This window comes from Diabrotica virgifera, chromosome 10, assembly GCF_917563875.1.
Source record: "Diabrotica virgifera virgifera chromosome 10, PGI_DIABVI_V3a".
Classification (NCBI taxonomy): Eukaryota; Metazoa; Arthropoda; class Insecta; order Coleoptera; family Chrysomelidae; genus Diabrotica; species Diabrotica virgifera.
Window position 1 is genome coordinate 43498721 of NC_065452.1, and position 24205 is coordinate 43522925.

Consider the following 24205-nt stretch of genomic DNA (forward strand, 5'->3'; position numbering starts at 1 on the left):
TTTCGTTACTCGCGCCAATTTTTTGTGATCGAATACTCGCGCACGGTGCAGAAGACCAGGTCCAAAAATATGAGTCAGCAATATTTAAAAAAATTTTTTTTTGCAAAATTCTGTACAATTATTTATATTGTTTAATGAATATATGATCATATAACTTTGTAGATATGCATTTAGGTCAACATTATATTAATTTAATAAAAAGTAACTTTGTTCTTCATCATCTTCATACGTTTCCTCGTCAGTCGATACTTCGTCAAATAATTTTAATAATATTTGCTTCTCCTTCTCGTAATCCATATCTAAATATAAATAAACAAATATATAAACATTGGAAATAAGAAAAAGGTCTTAAATAACCTTACTAATTAAAACTATCGATGTCTGATTTAAGCACAAAAATTTGTTCACAAATACTTACACCCGGTGTACAGCACCGTGATGCCTAATAATAAAAGTACAATACTCTTTTTTACACTTCACGTGGACTTCACCCACAGTTGACTGATGACGGAAGAGGTATATGCAGCAGCAATTCAAAATCTCCACTACAATCAGAGTTACAGGAAGTTATTTAGAGGCCAGGTCTCACACACAGTGTGTGAGTAACGGAGGGTTAAACAAACGCTTCTATACAGAACAACGTCTGGAAGCAATAAATATTAAACTGTTCATTTATTTACTGAATACTTTGTGTGAAACAATTATTTTACAAGAATTAATAAAAATAAATTATGTATTCTATTTTATTCGATAGTACATTCGATACTATTCGATCATCATCATCATCATCAACCCGTACGCGTCCACTGCTGGACATAGATCTCCCTCAGCTCTTTCCATCTTTCTCTGTTTTGTGCGGCTTGCATCCAGTTGCCGACAATACGTTTCAGATCGTCAGCCCATTTGGTTGGTGGTCGTCCTCTGCTCCGTAGTGCTTCTTCTCGTGGCCTCCACTCGACAATACGTTTTGTCCATCGGTTGTCTGACAATCTGGCGACGTGTCCTGCCCAATTCCACTTGAGCGACGCGATTCTTTCGACGGCGTCCGCTGTTTTTGTTCTACGACGTATTTCTTCGTTTGGGATTCGGTCCCTCAGGGAGACACCCAACATCTGGCGCTCCATAGCCCTTTGAGTTATGCGAATCTTGTTCACTACCTTTTTTGTGAGTGTTAATGTTTCCGCTCCATAAGTGAGTACAGGCAATACACACTGGTCAAAGATTTTCCTTTTCAGGCATATGGGTAAGTCCGATTTAAATACATAGCTCAGTTTACCAAACGCTGCCCAGGCTAATCCTATGCGACGTGGGAGCTCGCACGTCTGGTTATCTCTTCCCAATCGAATTTCATGTCCCAAGTACTTACAAGATGCAGTCTGCTCAATATTCATTCCATCAAGAACAATATTACGATTTAGCACCAGATTAGTCATTATTTGCGTCTTGTTGATGTTAATCTTTAGCCCGACCTGTAAGGAAGCGTGATATAACTTGTTCAACATTATTATTGCATCATCCATACGATCGGCTATAAGGACGATGTCATCTGCGAATCTCAAATGACTGAGCTTCTCTCCATTTATGTTGATACCATATTCGTTCAGATTTGCCTTCTTAAAACTGTGTTCTAAAAGGGTTGTGAACAGCTTTGGTGAGATGGTGTCTCCTTGCCGTACTCCTCGCTGTATACAGAATTTATTTGTTTGTTGATCAGATAGTCTTACGCTAGCCGTTGCGTTGTGGTAGATATATTTTATCATGTTAGTATAGCGATAATCTATTCGGCATTCTGTCAATGCTTTTAACATTTTCTGCTGGTTTATGGTATCGAACGCTTTCTCGTAGTCCACGAATATCAGTGCCAATGGTTTTTTGTATTCCGCAGACTTCTCGATCAAATTTTTTATTACCAGTAAGTGGTCGTTAGTGCTGTATCCGGATCTGAAGCCAGCTTGTTCTCTAGGCTGATAGAAGTCTAACTTAGCCTCCAGTCTCTTTTTGATAATTTTTGTGAAAAGTTTATACATGTGTGATAGCAGACTGATAGGACGGTAGTTTTTTAGATCTGTTATGTCACCTTTCTTGTGCAATAAAACAATGACTGCATTGTTCCATTGAGAAGGCGTTTTTCCTTGGTAAATGCATTCGGTGAAAAGTTTGGCCAAAACTTGGATAATTTTATTTCCACCTTGTTTGATTGCCTCGATCACTACTCCGTCATCGCCAGGGGATTTATTATTTTTCATTTCTGAAAGTGTCTTTTTAACTTCGTATGGTGTTACTTCTGGCATTAATTCTGATCCCTGGTTTGTGATTTTGGACAGGAGCTGATCTTGCCTTGCGTTGGTGTTCTCATACATTTCGCGATAAAACGATTCGACAGCCTTAAGGATTTCGGCTCTATCCGTAGCAATGCTGTTGTCTTTATTTCTTATTCTGTACATATTTTTGTTGCCAATGTTATTCGTATTTCGCCGCAAAACTTTTAAACTTTAGTTTTCTTGAATTATTTGAGTTATTTCTCTTGTATTGTTTTCTCTTATGTCTTTTCGGATTGACCGGTGGATATCTTTATTTAATTTCTTCAGTGTTGTGTAGTTGGAGTCGTATTTTTCCGTCAGTTGTCTTCTTTTACTTATTAACTCTTTGGTATTTTGGCTTAATTTTTCTTTATGGGTCACGACCGTCGGGCAGCACTCCCTTTCGGTTTCTTTAAGTGCCTCCGTTATGAGATTATTTGCTAGTTCGATGTCTTCTATTTCGTTTTCTAAGTCTTGTATACGTCTGGTTAGTATATCTTCATAGAGGTCGTTGTTTTCTGGGGGAATCCATTTCTTCTTTCGTGTTTTGAAGATCATCTTTGTTCTTTCCAAGTTGACATTTAATTGTATCCTTGCTCGGATTAATCTGTGGTCGCTTCCTATCGCAAATTTGTTAAGTACTTCATTGGGTGGAATGCATAAAACGTAGTAGATGCTATTGCTTCAGCAAATAGTATCTAGTTTGTAGCATTTTCTTTTACATAAAAGGAGGTGCTTTGTTGTGAATATCGTACTACAAAACCGAAGTACTTGCTACTGACCAGAAGGATCTACTAGCAAACGTAGCGCCAGCCGTAGTGCCCTTGTGCGCATCACACCACTTGTATTAGTAGAACTATTTTTCCATGTGCTTTTGTGTTTTGTGAATTCACATTTTTACGTACCTAATTATTATTAGAATAAGTGAGTAGTGAGTAAAAATGAGTGGTTCAGATTCCGAAGCGACAAAAGAGTTAGGAGAGGATAAAAATGAACAAGTATTGTTGGTTAAAATCTTCTTGGAAACTATCAAATTTTATTTTATAAAAGAATGATCCCAAAAATTAAAACTGAAAAAGAAGCTGCATTGAATAAATAACTGATGCCTTTAATGAAATAATCGAAAAAAATCTAGATTCAAAACAGATTTTAAAGAAATTTAACGACATGAAAACAAAGGTTAAAAAAATTGTTGACGTAAAAAAACTGGTAACAAAAAAATCGTACTGACTGACAAAGAAAATTCTATGAGTTATGGAACATTGGAAAAAATCCAGTCTTGCACAGGTGCTTGTCAGGCCGATGTAACAGAGGAGATTGGGGTTTCATCACAAAAAAATAATGATGAAAACGTTCTTTTTAGTTTCAATTCTGGTTGCCAAAAACTAACAGGCAGAGCTCCCAAATATCCTAGTGCGAAGGAGGAGTCCATTTTTGTAATCAGTATTTCAGAAGCTTTTAATTGGGGTGTCACATGATGTACTTTCCCATTTAAAAAATCAAAGTTATGACTGTCACCACCTGAAGAAGGATTGCGTAAAGTTCGAAACTTTGATGCTATAATATACTATGATTATTTTAAAAATTGACCTCTCCGAGCGTTTTGCTTCTATACTAAAAATAAATGAGTTAATATGTGGGGTAATACTTATTCCACCGCACTGTATGAATAAAACTGCACAATTCATGATAATTACCTAAATATTTTACGATAAATATCATCATTGTATCTTCTTCCTGGTTTGTAGATTTTTCTACGACGAATTTTTATTCATAAATGCTGAACATTGATAAATGCTGCAATTTTTTAACAAAAAACACCTACGCAGAAGTCGTTCATCCACCAACTTCAGCTAAACTGAAGCAAATTCTACTAAACCAGCAAATACTTCAAAAGCGTAGTACATCCTTCTATGTATCTGGTAAATAGTAGCAGATGCTACAGATGAAAGCAAATGCTTTGTAAGTGTAGCAAATTCTTCAAAAATGTAGTACGTACTTGAAGCATTAGCAGGTACTACGTTTTATGCATTCCACCCAATATCTTTAATTATTTCTTTTCTGTTCGTTATGATAAAATCTATCTCATTTTTGACACTGCCATCTGGGCTTATCCATGTCCATTTACGCTGAGGCTTTTTATCGAAAAAAGAGTTCATCACGGATAAATTTTCCTGGTGTAAGAAGTTAAGCAGTCTTTGCCCTCGTTCATTTCTTTCGCCGTAGCCATACTTGCCCATTGCTACTTCTGCATCATCTTGTTTAAAGCCCATTTTCGCGTTAAAGTCGCCCATAACTATTGTGTAGTATGCTGGTGTAGTATGTAATGCTGTTTGTAGGTCGTCATAAAATATTTCAGTTTCTTCATCCGAGTGGCTAGTCGTTGGAGCATATGTCTGGATTATCTTAAGGTTATATCTTGCATTTAGTTTGAAGATGAGGTACACAATCCTGGGACTTATGCTGTTAATTTTAGTTATATTTTGGACGTGCTTTCTATGTATAATGAATCCTACTCCACCATTTGAAGTGTCTTCTTCTCCTCTAAAATGAAATAAGTGCCCCGATTTAAGGGTAATTTGAGCTTCTCCTCTTCGTCTGATTTCACTGAGGCCGATGATGTCCCATTTTATTGTTTTCAGTTCTTCCTCCAGTTCCATCATCTTCTGGTCCGATATAAGAGTTCTAACATTATATGAGGTGATATGCATTTGTCGTTCTTTGTAGTAGCCTGATCTTTTCCGGGGATTCTTAGCACCCTCTGCTCCAACCCTTTTCCACCCGCTACCTTGGCTGGGGGTGTTGGAGCCGCCGGAGACTGAGGGCCGTTCAGTAGTTTCGTCTTTCATGGAAATTTGCCTTTGGGGTTTTAGCCATTAAAACGCCACGCTTGGCTAGTGCGTGTTGGCGAGTTGGTTAGGATGTGGAAGGAGGAAATGGTGGAGATGGAAATGCTTTGGGTTTGGACATGGTTTCCCCGGTAAAGGGATGTTGGGGAAATCCATGAGCTCGCGTAGGGCAGGTGTGCTATTCCTGAAGTAGATCTATTCCCTACCGGGATCGCAGAGAAGTATCTACCCGCTACCACAATTTCTGCTACACAATATTCGATACGATAGTAAAAATGACTCATGGCACACGGCGACATGGTCGACGTTTTTTGTCTCGAATTATCGGAAACAACAGGCACCTGTATTCCTTTATTTATTTCAAACTGTCTTAGCATTGTTCAAAAAAGACTAAAAGACTATTTAAAAAAATTATTTTTTAAACAATGGTCTTAGTCTCCACTGTTCTTAAATAACTTAACATTGTTCCGATTGTGACGGTATTGTGTGTAGTACAGTCGTATTTTTCGCTTCCGTTCTGGAATCGTGCTTCAGATAGGTTTGTGTTTGCGTGTTTTTTGTCTACGCATGAATTTTTTACCAAGAAATGAACAATACTCTATACAATTATACGTAATTTAGATGTGTACTCTGTGCATATATATTTCATGTTATTTCAAATATAACGGAGTTTATCTGCAAGTATACCGTATTTTATTAATTTTTGCCATATTCTCCGGCTAACCCGGATTTTCGATAAACCGGATAAGCCGTGGTCCCGATTAATCCGAGTTATCGAGGTTCCACTGTACTTTAAAACATCGCATTTGGAAAAGAAATCCTATTCCTATGATACAGAGGGCCAAGGATAACAGCACAAAAAATTCCATTCCACATGCATATGCAATATTATTGTCCGTGAGTATATTTGTGAATTACTTCACAAATATAAAATTATTAGCACAGTCGAAATAAAAACAAATATGGTAATAAGTTTTAAACTAGTGCCTTTTCCAGATAAAAGTTTAGGTGAAAGGAAACGATATTTGATGAAAGTGTCATTTCAATTTTGCGCTATCATTAATTAAACATTAATTAAAACTTCAAAATTCCAAAAAATGTGAGTTTTAGATCCCTCAAAAAAGTCGCCCCCATAGAAACAACTTTGCCAGGAGTAAATATTATATAATCCAGTTTGGAAATTTGTTTTGCTGGTAATTATTTTTCACAAATTTAAAACAAAAGTTGTTCTAGGACTGTTTTTGCCCGATAACGCCATTATTTTTTGTTTACTTAGGCGCAAAGGAAATGATCCTAAACCGGCTTTTTACTAGAATACCGTAGGTGACACTGATACAGTCAAGTTGTGCTCATTATGAGGCGCCAAGCCTTACTCCGATCAATGTATTGTACCCATGTATCCAATACCAGGTAAAATATATGCAATATTTTAAATACTGTCGGCAAACGTACAACAAACACTGAGTAAATACGAAGGGGGACGACAACAATAGATACTAGGCGAGGATACAATCCATTGCTCTTCGTAGTGAACAAACCCTTAAGGTTCACACGCACCGAATCGGCATAGAGCGATCGGCTCGGCTAAGAGTAATCGGCAGATTTTGCTATGCATGTAAATAAAGTTGGATTTATAGTTTGACGTAGTGTAGACGTAGACGCAACGGAGACGCACTGGAAAAGATCAACACCGAATTTTGTGTACTCGTGTTTATAGATGAACGCAAGCGCCTGACGGAACGTAAGAGAAACGTAACGTAACATAAGAGATGACCAACTTTCATCTTTTACAGTGCGTTTCTTCCGTCTGGCCAATCATAAGGCAGAATTTTGTTCTGTCACTCAAAGTGGACCCGCCCCGCCCCCTCATTCCTTGTGTTGTGTAAAAAGTTGATTGTCAACATATTCGAATTTTGTTAATTATTTGTTAATACAATGGATGTTAAGTTATTAATTTAATAAAAATATATCATAGAGTCATTTCAATATTTCAGATAAATATGAGTTGTTATTAGCCTAATTCGTGGTTATCCACACATATTATACGATAGGTAAATCCAATAAACATTTAAAGACCAGGAAATGGAACAAAATAGTTGGAAATCCCAAGGCATGCGGCACCAAAGAGCATACTTTCGTTTATTTCCTAATCCATGTAACACACAAAACAGATAAATATTATAATAAATAATAGTATAAGTATAAATAAATAAACACAGAGTTTGTTTACTGTTCGTATAATTTATAGGCTATGTTGTTGAATTAGAATTAAGTCATTGTTTACGCATGCGCAAAAATTCCGTTACGTCGATCTATAAATTGACATAATATTTTCTTCCGTCTCCAGTCCGTTTCTTACGTCTACGTTGCGTCTACGTCTACGCTACGTCAAACTATAAATCCAACTTAAATGACCCACCGCGCACCGCTTAAGAACGTTCGACTGTCGAGCGGTGCGCGGTGGGTCATTTATTTACATGCATAGCAAAATATGCCGATTGCTCTTAGCCGAGCCGATCGCTCTATGCCGATTCGGTGCGTGTGAACCTTTAGAGAGGTATGGCTATCGGTGATGCGGAAAGCAAGTAGAAAACTTTTTCATCTTCATGTGCTTCATCCTAGGACATTGACGATCATTTCTCGCCCCTTTTTCTCTGTCTGCAGCGGTTCTGAAAAGTTCTATTGTTGTTTTTCCACTCCATTTTAAATTTTTTAATCAGGAAGTGCGTCGTCCCCCCGGTCCTCTTTTTTCTTCAACTTTTCCTTGTATAACCAATCGCATCAACTCATATTTTTCATTTCTTAGTATGTGACAAAAGTAGCTCATTGTTCTTTCCTTCATAATGTAGAGTGTAGAGTATTTCTTTTTCTTTTTTATCTTTCTTAATGTTTCCGTGTTTGTTACGTGTTGTTTCTGTGATATTTTTCATATTCTTCCATAACACACTTATCTCAAAGTTGGCAAGTCTTTTTTCAGTTGCGCCCGTAATTGTCCAGGCTTCATCTCCATATAAAAGAGGGCAGAGAATACGTCTTAATGCTCTAGTTCTAATTTATATTCCCAGTTTTCCATTACATAACCCTGATTTCATTTTATGGAAAGCGCTTCTGGCCTATGCCAACTTTCTTTTTAATTCGTGAAAAATGACCAACAAAACAAATTTCAAAAAATAGAATTATACAGGGTGTCCCGAAAAGATTGGTCATAAATTGTACCACATATTCTGGGGTCAAAAATAGGTTGATTGAACCTCACTTACCTATATATAATAGTGCACACAAAAAAAGTTACAGCCCTTTGAAGTTACAAAATGAAAATCGATTTTTTTTCATATATCGAAAACTCTTAGAGATTTTTGATTGAAAATGGACATGTGTCATTCTTATGGCAGCAACATCTTAAAAAAAATGTAAGTGAAATTTGTGCACCCCATAAAAATTTTATGGGGATTTTGTTCCTTTAAACCCCCCCAAACTTTTGTGTACGTTACAATTAAATTATTATTGTGGCACCGTCAGTTAAACACAATATGTTTAAAACTTTTTCGCCTCTTAGTACTTTCTCGATAAGCCAGTGTTTATCGACATATTTTGAAAATCTGTCGAATCCACCACATATTTGTATATGGTTAAGTACGATTATAGAGACCTGTTAATAATCTGAAAATTTATTTATAATTTACATTTTTAGGTATATTTTGAAAAAGAAGCCACATCTCGATAAAAGGTGACTTGTCAAAAAAATACTAAGAGGCAAAAAAGTTTTAAAAACACTGTGTTTAACTAATGGTACCACAATAATAGTTTAATTGGAACGTACACAAAAATTTGGGGGGTTTAAAGGAACAAAACCCCCATAATTTTTTTATGTAAATATATTAAAAAAGAAGCCGCATCTCGATACAAACTGGCTAATCGAAAAAATACCAAGAGGCAAAAAAGTTTTAAAAACGTTGTGTGTAACTAATGGTACCACAATATTAAATTACTTGGAACGTACACAAAAGTTTGGGGGGGTTTAAGGGAACAAAACCCCCATAAAATTTTTATGGGGTAGACAAACGTCACTATAATTTTGTTTTGAGATGTTCCTGCCATAAGAATGATACATGTCCATTTTCATTAAAAAAAATCTATTAGTTTTCGATATATTGAAAAAAATCGATTTTCATTTTGTTACTTCAAAGGGCTGTAACTTTTTTTATGTGCACACTTGTACTAAGGTAAGTTAGGTTCAATCGAACTATTTTTGACCCCAGAATGTGTGGTATAATTTATGACCAATCTTTTCGGGACACCCTGTATAATATTTATTCCTAGATGTCATTAACTAAAGACCTTAAAAAAAAATTAAACAATTTTTCAGAAGCCATCTTGGGGGTGTATCGTTGAAATTTACATTTCTTATTACACATGTTGCAAATATCTTTTCAAACCCTGAAACATAACGAGAACAACAACCCTGAAATATTTTTTAAATTGCCAAAATCAACTTTTTTTGATAAACAAATTTAAATACAGTACTCCAAGAAATTAACGCACCACCTTAAAAATGGGTATTTTTGATGTCTCGAATTTCTTATACCTGTTGTACGATTTAAGTGATTTTTTATTATGTTATAGCCTTATTCATTATCAACATCGCTGAAATAATATTGCTGCTAGACAGGTAAACTGTCATTGTATACCGGGTGTGCCAATCAAACTGTGTTTTTCTTTTTCAATGTTCACCACACCCTGTGAAAATAGTCTACATTTTTTTATAAAATACTGAAATTAAAACCCAACTATAGTCTCAGATGTTCTTAACATTCTGTTTTTTTTTTGTTTTTTTTATTCAATCGCTTATGTTGGATAATAAAAAAGTTATGTATTCTAGAAAAATAAGAGACTACCAGCATGGATTTAGGTAGGGAAGGTCAACAATAGACGCAGTTCACATAATCACACAGTCAATTGAGAAATGTTACGAACATGACATCGACTTACACATTCTTTTCATAGACTTCAAGCAAGCCTTTGACAGCTTAAGACCCGACCTAATAGAAGACATGAAGAACCTAGATATACCAATGAAACTTACAGTGGCGAAGCGTCCATGTAACCACTGTTACCATTGGTAACAGTTACAAATCTTGCAAATAAATATTTTATGACTACTACGAAATAATTCCATTTATATTTTTTACCAACAGAAATACTTGTTAATAGTACCTAATTCAGTAAATATCCAACTAGACGCACGAAAATATTGGCGAGATACGTGAATCCATGACACGTTATCATATGCCGCACGCAGGAGAAACTTCGCAATCGCTCGGGACTAGCTCTGAAAATTTTGAAGGACCGACGGGTCTAGAGACGGCGCCCGGGCACGTGGTGCATATAAGTATTGTTACCATTTTGAAGATTGGTAAAACGTTGGTTTAGTATGTTTAGTACCTATTACAGATTACAGTGTGCGTGCATTTAAACATGGAAGAGTGTTGCTACGTATTGCGTAATTGATCAACTACTTGAAAAGTCATTCTACTTGTATATTTTTTTATATATTATTTTAAAGAAAAAAATGATATTATTGAAAATGGAAGAATTAAAATATAAACAATAGTTTTTAACATCTGTTCTTTTTCCTACTTGTTCATTTTTTTATGATAATTTTATGGTAGAATAATATGTTTAGTTTGTTTATTATTTATTGTTATAACTGTTACATATACATAATTACATACATACATAATTTGGGAATAGTGATTTGTTTAATTTTATCCCACAGGATTGAAAACGAAAATATATACTTGGGAGGTCCAAAATATTTTTTTAAATAGGATTTTTTACATCTGGTTTTGGTAACACTTTAGAAAAAGTCACGCGTCGCCACTGGAAACTTATAAAACTTACGAAAATGACAATGGAAGGATCGACGGCAGCAATAATTACAGATAACGGTATCACCAAAAATATAGAAATAGCAAGTGGAGTACGACAAGGTGACTCTCTATCAACGTCATTATTTAATGTCGCAATAGAAGGAACAATAAGAGCTACAGAAATAAAAGGTACAATTATAACATCGATGTCACAACTTGTGGCGTATGCTGACGACGCGACATAGCATTAATTAGCAGAAACCTGAACAGTTTAAAGGAAGAATTTACGAAGTTATGCAAGGAAGCATCCAGAAGAGGTTTAGAAATAAATCAAAACAAAACAAAATACCTAATATGCTCAAGAAAAAATCCAGATAATGTGACAAGTTTAAATATTGGTGAATATAAATTTGAAAAGGTAGAACACTTTAAATATCTTGGAGTCTCAGTTAATGGAACTAATGATAGAAGTATCGTAATCAGTGAAAGAATCCAGGCAGGAAACAGAGCCTACTGGAAATACAATAACTTCCTAAAAGATAAGAAGCTTACTCAGAATACTAAACTGAAGATTTACAAAGCAGCAATTAGACCAGTAATCACATATGGTGCTGAGGTAACGTGTCTGACCCAGAAAGAGGAAGAAAGATTGAGGATCCTAGAGAGGAAAATAATTCGGAGGATAGCAGGCCCACTAGATTTAGGTAATAATGAATTTAGAAAACTCATGAACCACGAAGTAAGAGGACTTCTGAAAGAAGACATCATCAGATTTATCAAGGCACAGAGACTCAAATGAATGGGACATATAGAAAGGAGAAATCCAGAAGCCATCATCAAGAAAATTTCCAAATGGAGACATGTATCAGGCAGACCACGAGGAAGACCCAAAACTAGATGGGAGAACCAGATAGTCGAGGACCTTAAGAAGATGGGAGTCAGAGAATGGGCAACGATAAGCAAAAACAGGAACGAATGGAGGAAAATTGTAGAAGATGCCAAGTCACACAACCAATTGTAAAACCAAAATGTTAATGCGGATTGATTCACCGCGACAAACGAATCGCAAGAGCCCAAAAAGGGCGGCAATCACTCCGCTAGGAGTGTGGATGCCATGATGATGATGATTCTAGAAAAAAGATAATCAATGCGGCTTCATACCAGGAAGTGGTACTACATATTTAATATTCACAGTACCACAGCTAGCAGTAAAAACGCTACATTACAATAATAAACTATACTTTAGCTTTGTCGATATTGAGAATATGTACTGTTATAAAACGTGACTTTTTACGCGGTTGACTTTACTATTTTATTATTTATGTTTTTAGGCACTAAGTTTAATTTTAGTGGACTTTATTTATTTTTACAAACTACGATAGACTTTATTTTATTTTATTTTACAAACTACGATAAACACTTAACATTAATTAATTTATTAGAAAATACTACACTAATTTTATACGTTACAAAATAACCACGGCTTTATTATAATTTATTTACAATTTATTTCGCGACGGCTACAAATTTATGACTAAATTCTAATTCCAAAAATGTCTCTTTATATAGTTATAAAATTAATCTACTGATTTCCAGAAAAATCGAAAGGTAAGTATTATTTACAGAGCAATAAAAAAGGTGTATTCGATAGCCTTCTATATAGATCGTAAACAAGTTTCCTCCTTCCCTCAGACAGTTCGTCGCCAGAAAGTTCTGGCGTTGACAGGGCCGGCCTGGAACCGTGACAATCCCTTTGACTTATTATCACGGGAGTGAATATGGAAACCTATTGAAGAGAGAAGGATTAATAACAAACTACTCTTTGCTCTTAAAAGTATATATAGCTGTACGAGAAAGAATTTTTTACGAAAATGGATGACAAGGAGGGGCTCTACGTCCTCTCTTGTTTGTTACATTAATGAACAAAACAGCCAAAGAAGCACGAAGAAAGGTCAAACACGTAAGAGTTGGAGTAAGAAAATTGCGACAAATTAATATTCACATTTAAATGAATACATATTTTCAAGCAATTTCTGCAAAAAAATTTGAGTCACCTCTCAACGTCCAAATGTACTAATATTTTTACAGATGCGCCCTGGTCTAGTAACTAATCTCATTTGCCTAAAGGCGGGTATACATATGCGCTCTGGTCGGTGTGCGAGCCGCTCTCGAGCAGCATATTTGTTAGATTAGTACGTGTTTTTAAGTGGCACACAAACGGCTCGCACACGGCGCACCACGATCTAACTTCTGTCGGCTTTTCAACAAATGCTTTGATGGTTTGCAATACGTATTTGGACGGGTTTGCGAGTGGTTTGTTGGTTTTGGGGCGCCTGAGTTGAATATTTGTTAGTAATGGAGTGGTCGGAAGGAAATATCAAACGTATTGATGTTTACCGTGGAAAATGAAAATGAGATGATGACATTGAATATATTTAAACATTATAGCTTGCAACCCCCAACTTGCAACCAACTTGCAACCATCTTGCAACCAACTTGCAACCAACTTGCAACTCAACTTGCAACCAATCGGAATGAAACCAAACACTTCTCGATGAGAATAGGAGAAGCTACTCCCGACGTCGGCCGATATCGGATCTGATCTGATCGGAGAAAAACGGATCCAATGTAGGCACCTACATTTAATACTAATTATCTACAATTACTAAATGTTCGTAAGTTTCCTCTGGATCGCGGAAGGTTCGTCAAAATGAAAAATTTTAACAAACATTAACCGCGCCACGAACGCGCGGCGCTCACACGGCGCGGAGTTCGCGGCGCGGATATGTATCTCCGCCTTTTGATGCGAGATTGTGATGTCCTGAGGAAAACATATTTTCCTGGACTATAAATTTAGTTAAATATTTTACAGATTAAATAATATGTGACAATGTAACAATGGTGTTTTGTAAACAAAACAATTAAACTATGAACATGATTGCAAACAGTCAGTACTAATTCATCACAGTTTCTTAATAAATAGAATTAATCGTTTAGGTGATAAATACGCAATTAAGATTATGCTTTTAATTTAGTTTTGAATAGGTGAATGCTATGTTCTTTTTTGACATAGGATGGCAAATAGTTTTCTGGAAAACCAAAAAGGTTCTCAAAAGAATTGTGTTTGCATATGTTTATCAAATCCCTTTGCTTTATCGGATACATGTAATGTACTAAATTAAGAGTGAAGTTTCGGAATTTAATTTTAACATGAAGTATAATAGACTCTTATAAATGTACATAGCGTGCTATGTTCATAGTTTATGTTTAACAAAATATTCACGATATGATTTATTTCTATCAGTATTACATATATTAGTCTAAGACTCACCCTTTGAATTATAAAGACTCTACTGGAGTTCATGAAGTGCTTTGAATTTATGGAGCATAATTTTCAATATTAATGGAATCAAAAGCGTTGATTATGTCAAACCCCAGTGCACCCACATACCTTCTTATATCCAGTGCCTCATAGACAGGCGCGGATACAGGAGGGGCCAACGGGTCCATGGACCCCCTATTGTATTTAGTCTATAAGTATTTTTTATTATTTATATTTTTATTGTGGCATCATTAGTTAAACACAATGTTTTTAAAACTTTTTTGTCTCTTAATATTTTTTCTATAAGCGAGTTTTTATCGAGATGTGGGTGGCTTCTTTTTTAAAATGTTTCAAAATTTTTGATTTCAAAAAGTGTAAATTATAAATAAATTTCCATATTTTTGCCAGGTTTCCATAGTCTTACTTAACTAAAGTATGTACTTAACTTTAAAACTTATAACAAATATGTGGTGGATTGTACAAATGGTCGAAATATCTCGATAAAAACTGGCTTATCCAAAATATACCAAGATGCAAAAAAGTTTCAAAAACATTGTGTTTAACTAATGGTATAACAATAATAGTTTAATTGGAACGTACACAAACATTTGGGGGAACAAAACCCCTATAATTTTTATGGGATCCACAAATTTTACTGTTATTTTTTGGAAAAGATGTTCCTGTCATAAGAAAGCTACATGTCCATTTTGAATATAAAATCTCTAAGAGTTTTCGATATATGGAAAACATCGATTTTCATTTTGTAACTTCAAAGGGATGTAACTTTTTTATGTGCACATTTGTATGTATTAAGGTAAGTTAGGTTCAATCGAACTATTTTTAGTCCCAGAATATGTGATTTAATGTATGATCTGCCTTTTTGTTACACCCTGTATATACACACATTTAGACTATTTGAAGTATTTTGTAAAGGAAATGGTAAATAGTTTTAAGGGGCTCTCCTAGTGTAAAAGTATGAAATTAATATACTTTTTTTGGGAATTTATAAAATAAAAAGTACTGTACCGATTATTTTGAAAATTTGCACTAGCATTTATTATAAAAGGAAGTACATGTAAAACAATTTTCATAAAAAAATATTGAAAATTAAACGATTTATGCGCCATCTTCTGGCACCGTAAAAATAAAAACATGGCCCCACTGCTGCAGTAATGGGGTCTAATAGAAATTCTGAAACATAAAATTTCAAATTGATTATTGAAATATAAATTATTTCCTATACAATCAACTCGAATTTTTGAAAAATATTAAAATTTGGAAAAATGCCGAAGTGTTGAAATTTTTTTTAAATTAGCTAAAAGATTTTCAGTTTCAAAAACCGCCAAATTGACATTTTTTTATCCGATCAAAAAACCCCTAGTTAATGGTATAGAACAGGGGTCACCAATCACCAATTAGTTTCCCTGAGGGTCCGTTTCGAAAACCTATGACACTTCCGCGGTCCGGATTTAACGCTACCTGTGTCTGACTGTTCTGATTCGGTTTCTTTGTGGATTCTTGTTAAAAAATATCCCCTATAAACAAATCAGAAGGGTGCCGGGCGAAATTTTTGAGCAGAAATTGTTTACCAATTTTTTTAAGAAGTTCAAAACATCACCTTTTTCCCCCGAAAATATGTTTTTAGCATTTTGGGGTCATCTTAAACAACAAAAATCTATCATTTTCTCAAAACTTATAGATTTCGAGTTTTAAGCGATTTAAAATCTGAAAAATGCGAAAATATACATTTTCGAAGCTTGAACACTTAAATTATTATTTTTGCGGTTGTGCCTAAATTGAAGTTTAAATATTAAATTTCAAGATTCTGACGAGTAATCGGGGCTTGTTTTAATATAAACATTTGTTTTTAATTGCTAAAATTTTTAATTGTTAAATTATTAAAAAAAATAAATTATAAGATTTTAATAAATGTTAAGTATTTGTTGGGAATTTTTTGCATAAGTACGTATACGTATGATATGTATAAGTGCGACAGAGAAGCACCTTAAAGTGCGACGCGCTGTGATTTAGAAGTCGAGTGGAGGCGTATAATTAACAATTAAAAAACAGCGGTCTATATTGAAATCAGCCCCGATTACTCGTTGAAATCTTGAAATTAAATGTATAAACTTCAATGCAGGTACTTGTCCACCTGAAAACGAATACTTTACATAAATATATAAGTTTTCAAGCATAAAAAATGCGTATTTTCGCATTTTTCAGATTTTAAATCTTCTAAAGAAATATAACAAGAGCCATTTTTTGTTAACAATTTATTACCCAAGAAACCTAAAAATATATTTTTCGGGCCAAAAAGGTAATTTTAAATTTGTTTAAAAAAAATTGTTTTCGTTAAAAAAAACTCTTTACAAAATTAAATTAACAGTGAGAAAAATGAAATTTTTTATTATGTATAACCTGTCTGAAGTTTGGAGTGAGTTTAGTGCAACTGATTCTCATTAGGAAGTTGAGATATTCATAATAGTCTAAGAGCTAGAGCCGAAAAATCATCGTCATAAGTAATATGGAGTTTGGCATGTGAAATGTATCTATTTTATATTGATAATTGTGACCTCTTTCAGGCTGACACCTCAGTGGATACAGGAAGTAGCAATAAGGGATGAAAGGGGAAAGTTAGTGTAGTCTTTAAAGGTTTTCACCTCCTATTTTGTTAAACCCCCATCGATTTGCATGAAAATTGGTGACTAGTTAGAACATATCTCAGGAAATAAAAATGATTTGGTGCCAACTTGCACTTTTACCCTGGGGTGGATACCACCCCTTCTCGGGGGTGAAAACGATTTTATTAAAAATAACCCCACAAATCGATAGAGGGACAAATTATAAGTAAAATTTGTTATATCATGTTATTAAAATAAATCAATACTTTTTGAGTTATTAAAGATCAAAGATTTTTCTGTTTAAGAGCACATGCGTGAAGTTACGGATGATAAAAAGAAAATATTAATGAATTGTATGTTACTAAAATATTATTTTTATATTATTTCGATATTATAAATTTAGCAAAAGTGTATTCGAATATGTCAAATGTACCCATTATTGGACACCCCCAGTTTCTGGACATATTCAGTTTATAATAAAAAAAAATCAAATAAATATCTAAATAATACAAAAATAATATTTTCCTAACATACAATTAATTAACATGTTCTTTTTATCATCCGTAACTTCACGCATAAGCTCTTAAATAGACAAATCTTTGATCTTTAATAACTCAAAATGATATAACAAATTTTACTTAAAATTTGTCCCTCTATCGATTTGTGGGGTTATTCTTAATAAAATAATTTTCACCCGCGGGAAGGGGTGGTATTCACCACCAGGGTAAAAGTGCAAGTGGCACCAAATCAGTTTTGTTTCTTGAGGTATGCTCTAACTAGTCACCAATTTTCATACAAATCGATGGAGGTTTAACAAAATAGGAGGTGAAAACCTTTAATGACTGCACTAACTTCCCCTTTCATCCCTTATTGCTACTTCCTGTATCCACTGAGGTGTCAGCCTGAAAGGGGTCATAATTGTCAATATACAATGGACACATTTCACAGGAAAAACTCCATATTACTTATGACGATGATTTTTCGGCTCTAGCTCTCCGTCTATAATATGTTAGCTGAGATCTATAGGTAAGGTCGAAGCGAAGATCGGTGGGATATGCGCATTTTATCAAAGAAATTCGATATTTTTATGATAGTCCAGAAGCCGCTACAGATAAAATGTTTTAAGAGCCCATTAATCATTCAGAATTAGCCGACGGATATTAGTACAGTTAAAATAATTAAGACGATAATGTTTTAATGAGTGAAATTTATAGTTTTTTCTACTTTAACGACAAAAAATGCAAGCTCATTAGCAGAACCCAATTAAAAATTATTTGGCACACCATATTTGAAACATTATTTGGTTGAAAAATCTCATTTTTGTTGGCAAAAAAATATATTAATTTGTCTGGACTAAATTATACTTTTGTTTATCTTAAAAAGGATATGTTACTATCAACATTCACACAGTGTTGCCAAACTGAATTTTGTTATTTTGAGTGGAAATTTTCCCAGCGATCTCCGGGGGTATAATACCGATTTTTAATAAAGTTCATTCTTGATAAAGCGGCTTCGCACACATAAGTTGAGCCAAATGTAGTACACAGTTTCATGGTCAAACATTTCCAAAATTGCCAAACATTATATTCTGAATTTAATGAAGGTCCGGACAAAACTAGTCCACGGTCCGGCTGCGGACTGCGGTCCGCTAATTGGTGACCCCTGGTATAGAACAACGTTTCCCAACCGGTGGGTCGCGACCCACTGGTGAGTTGCGGGCGGATTTCAGATGGGTCGCGCCGTGGCTCTTACAGTAGGTGAGAAAAGTACAGTGACTGTGTTCTTTATTTTCATGGGTAAGGGATGGGTTGCGAATATGAAAATACATCAGAAAGTGGGTAGCCAGACATAAAAGGTTGGGAACCACTGGTATAGAAAATAACTTATATTTCAATAATAACTTTGAAATTTTATGTTTCAGTGGCTCTATTAGTCTCAATCACTGGAGCCGTGGAGCTGTTTTTATTTTCACGGTGCCAGTAGATGGTGCATAAATCGTTTAATTTTCAATATTTTTATTTATTATGGAAATAGTTTTACATGTAATTCTTTTTATTATAAAAGCTCATGCAAATTTTCAAAACAATTGGTACTGCACTTTTTATTTTAGAAATTCCCAAAAAAGTATATGAATTTCGTACTTTTACACTAGGATTAGGGCTTACAATACCGGGATTCCGGGATCCCGAATACCGGAATCCCGTACGATTTTTGTCCGGTATTGAAAACCGGTATTTATCTAAAAATACCGGTATTTTGGTATTACATTAGTTGATAAAAATTGAATTTATGCACAATATAAATCTAATTTAAAATAATATTAATCAATTAAAATATTTTTTTTTAAGATAAACACACAATTTCGTTGTATTAAATCTTTATCAGGCATATTTGAGGCCATGAGAGCCAGAGTGGCCTAACTGATTTTAACATTACTTTACATAATCAAAGAAAATGATCAGAACCTATCAATGTCCGATTGTTTTAGTTACTGTATGTTGACCAATAATGATTCTTGGTCAACATAAAACTACTAAAACAATCGGACATTATTAGCCTCTGATCATTTTCTTTGATTATGTAAAGTAATTTTAAAATCAGTTAGGCCACTTTGTCTCTCATGGCCTTATTTATTACATATACCGAGCCAAGTATGGCACCATCGAGAAGCGGCGGTGTCGGCAATATAATACGATTGCTTATGTTGTATGTCTACTACCCAATGCCACATTTTCTTTCGAAATGCCACATTTTGCAAGAAAAATTAACCCGATGGAATTTTGGAAAAAATACAAATCCACTTTCCCTGAGCTTTATTATTTGGCTATAAAATATTATTTGTCAATACCTACCACATCAGTACCTTCCGAAAGAGTATTTTCAAAGTATGAGCAGTTAACAAACCTAAGTATTTTTTAGAAATTAGACTAGACATTAGAATACCGGTTTTAATACCGGTATCCCGATATTTCAAATTTCAAATATCAAATACCGGTATTCAGATTTTAGTTCGGTATTGTAAGCCCTAACTAGGATAGCCCCTTAACATTTCATAAAGTAAGCTTCTTAAAAAGCTTTAACAAAATGTATGTGACAGGTTGTTTGTTTTCTACAGTTACAAAAAAAGTACAGACAACGGTACACTTGGAAATCTTATATTTATATTTTTGTTTGGAAACATTGTGATGGTTAAAGTAAGACAGTAAAAGACAGGTTTAAACAAAATAAATATATTGGATGTGATTATGTACAGATAAAAAAAGAAATAAAAATAAAATATAATTCTATTTTGTCGCCGTGTCGCAGTGAAGTCCTCCCCCGGATAGACGTCTGTAAAAGAAAAGGAAAATTAACAATAATATGAAATATTCTTACACCTCAGTACAGTGTAAGTTTGCAAACAGTCACGCGATTAAAATATATAAATTTATCGGGAGCTCGCTCACTGCGCTTGCCGCCGTTTAGTTATGAGCCGCAAATTACCTCACCACGGTACACCTTGCTGCTCAAGTTGGCCTGCCTAGCTCACCTCGCTTGGCTGGTAGTGGAGCCCAGAGCTGTCGCTTCAAGACTGGCGGATCGATGCGTGTTCGAGGCGTATCATTACAACATTATAAGTTGGTTCAAAATTTGACATGCCGCTTCTTCTTCTTCTTCTTCGGGTGCCGTCTCCGCTACGGATATTGGCAATCATCATAGCTATTTTAATTTTTGGGGCAGTAGTTCTAAATAGTTGTTTTGAGCTGCATCCAGACCATTCTCTCGGGTTCTTCAGCCATGAAATTCGTCTTCTTCCGATGCTTCTTCTACCATCTATCTTTCCTTGCATTATCAGTCGTAGGATGCCATACTTCTCGCCCCGCATCACACTTCTCGCCACGCTTTCAAAGGCGTTAAGTCGTCTCATTGTCTCTACATTTCACGTTCATGATTCCACTCCATAAGGGCTAATGTTAAATCTTTGCTACATAGGACCTTTTTCATTTTTATAAAATTAGAACGTGCTTTTTCGATTCTTACCTTGATTTTTGCGATGTAGTCATTATTTTCTGTTATAAGTGTTCCTAGGTAAGTGTACTTTTTTACTTTTTCGATATGCTGGCCCTCTATTATCAAGATTTCGTTAGTATGATGGTTGTTTTTACTAATTTTCATAAACTTCGTCTTTTTGATATTGAGAGAGAGTCCGTACTCCCTACTGCACCTTACTATTTTACTCATGAGTCTTTGCAGGTCTTGTAAACTATCGGAAATTATTACTGTATCATCTGGATATCTGATGTTGTTAACTAATACTCCATTTACTCTTATGTCGACTGCTTCATCTTCCAGAGTTTCTCGCATTACCTCTTCAGAATAAGCGTTAAATAATAGAGGTGATAGTATGCAGCCTTGCCTGACTCCTCTCTCTTTATTTCCATTTCTTCAGATGTTTCTTTTTCAATTCTTACTATTGCTCGCTGATTGTAATAGAGGTGTGTTATTAGTCTTAAATCTCTTTCATCTAGGTTTTTATTTTTTAGAATTTCCATGAGTCGATCATGTTTTACTTTATCAAACGCTTTATTGTAGTCTATAAAACAGACGTAAAGGGGACGGTTAACATCCAAACATCTCTGTGTCAGCACGTTGAAGGAAAATAATGCCTCTCTGGTACCCACGCCATTGCGGAACCCATATTGAGTGTCACTAATATCCAGCTCCAGTTTAGAGTGTATTCTGGCGTGGATAATTTTCAGCAGCATTTTCAAGGTATGTGACATTAAGCTTATGGTTCGGTAGTCACTGCATTCTTTGGCATTCACTTTCTTTGGCAAACACACAAATGCTGATGTCAACATTTCTCTAGGGATGATTCCCGTAGTATAGATAGCGTTAAACAGTTCCACTATTATGTCCAGGTTTTTCTCGTTGACCAACTTTATCAGCTCGCTAGGTAATTCATCTGGACCAGCAGATTTATTGGTTTTCACAGAGTTTATTGCCTGATTAACCTCTGATTTGGTTATCTCTGGGCCTACATCTCCCGTTTGGCTATCTACGGATTTACTACCTTCTCTCTGGTCATGAAATAGTTTCTCGATGTACTCTTTCCATCGTCGTAGTTTTCGTTCTGTCTCCATTATAATATTTCCATCTTTGTCGAGCAATATATTTGAGGTTCTTCTATTTCCTATTCCGGCTAATTCTTTGACTTTTTTTATGTAGGTTGAAGTTGTCATATCTGTTTTGTAGTTCTTCTATTACTTTACATTTTTCAGAGAAGTAGGTTTCTTTAGCCTTCCTAATTTTTTTTTCTTATTTGGTTTTGAAGCTGTTTATAGCGGGTCTTATTAATGGTTTTGATTTTTCTTCTTTCATTCATCAACTCTAGAATTTCCTCCGTCATCCATTCTTCTTTCTTATACTTGGTTGTTGTAAGTACTTTCTTACTTGGCTCTAATATAGATTATTTCCTGGGTTTCTGCCTAGATTTGTGTTGATTTCGTGTTTTAGATTTTCTTTTGTTTCTTCTGACTTTAGTTTCTGTATGTTTCTGTTTCTGACATGACACAATGTTTCGAATTGGGACCTTTTTCAAATTGTTTAGGTGAGAAGTAACGTTTTTTCATAAAGGTATCATTCATTGATTCAAAGTATTCATTGTTTAAAAATTAATTAAAACCTCAATATTATAAAAAAAATTGGTGAACTTTCACTTTCTGTAAAAAAGCATTTTTTGGACTTTCTAAATAAAATTTTATATGTAGGCTGATACATTAAGAATGTCCAAGCGCTAAGTTGTAGATTCTAGACATCTATAGATAATGACTTTATCATTACGAAAGAGAGTATAATTTTTTCACAGAAAGTATCGCAGAATCGAAAAATTGCACTAAAATGACAATTCCGCTAGTGACGTAGAATTTTAGAAGGGTCACAACCATTCACTTTACTCTGTCGTACGCCTCTGGTAGTAACCAGAAACGATTATTTAACATAATTTAGTAGGGTGAAGAGCATCTACACTGTCTGACAAGTATGACAAGAATATGTCAAATATGTAGTTTTAAAGTAGTGGGTATGAATAGTTTTTAAATTTTTAAATAAAATACCCTGTGTAGTGTACTATATTTTAAAAATATTTTAGATAATTTCAAATATCATAAAATTAATCCACTGTAATATATTTAAATATATTAGTAAACAATTAAGCATGCCGAATGTTATAAGTAGTCTTGTAAACAAAACTTGTAGGTATTAGTGCAAGATTGCATTTCTGTATATTATTATTGACATAATAATCTTGACATACATATACGAAAGTATCACAAACATAGGTAATCAATAAGTATTGATACACAGAGATATTTAGGGCAGTATAATGTTGGGGTTCCTTTAGAGCAGAGGTTCCCAACCAGTGTGCCGCAGCACACTGGTGTGCCCTGAAGTCCCTGTAGATGTGCCGCGAAATTTGATTATACTCACTATCATTATAGAGATTATTTACCCAAGTGTGCCGTGGCTGAACCAGTTTTTAAGTTAGTGTGCCTCACGCTAAAAAAGGTTGGGAACCGCTGCTTTAGAGAGTGCCACCTCGAAGAAAGGACCTTCATTCCATCGTCAACTGGGTACTAGTAACGAGTAATAAATGTGCCTTATATATTAATAAAGTATTTAATGGGAAATATAGGGTCCAATTAATCAACCCCATTATTAAGGTAGCTCTACCCTTATTTCTTTACACCTGTAACTCAGTAAGGAGCTACAATTTATTTAAGTGATTTAGATTAAATCTTGATATTTTGATGTCTAGAATCTACAACTCAGAGATTGGACATTCTTAATGAATCACCTTGTATAAGTAATTTGTTTAAATACACTACTCCAAAAAATTAACACACCACCTTCAAAATGAATAATTTTTGACGTCTCCAATTTCCTAAACCTATAGTCCGATTTAAGTGATTTTTTTAATATGTTATAGTCTTATTCTTTAACAATATCGCTATAATAATATTGCTGCTAGACAGGTAAATTGTCATTGTATACCATACCACAGTATAAAGAGGGACAGTAAAACCACTCTCCGAAAAATTGGAAGTAAAATCTGTAGTCGCGCATGGCGACCGCGCAATGTTGGCAGTCGCTTTTGCCCCACTCTCGCATTGCTATTCGCATAGAACCGTACGGCTTTTAACAGGGAAAACCCGCATCCACCACTAGTGAATTACCAATTGCCTACTGCCGGTATTACTTCCTG

At 34.7% G+C, this 24205-nt stretch overlaps 1 protein-coding gene across 2 annotated transcripts in view; it reads right to left on the reverse strand.

Annotated features, from left to right (window-relative positions):
- LOC126893425 (leishmanolysin-like peptidase) overlaps positions 1-24205 on the reverse strand; it is a 502521-nt gene that overhangs the window by 370204 nt on the left and 108112 nt on the right. The gene's annotated exons all lie outside the window — the stretch shown is intronic.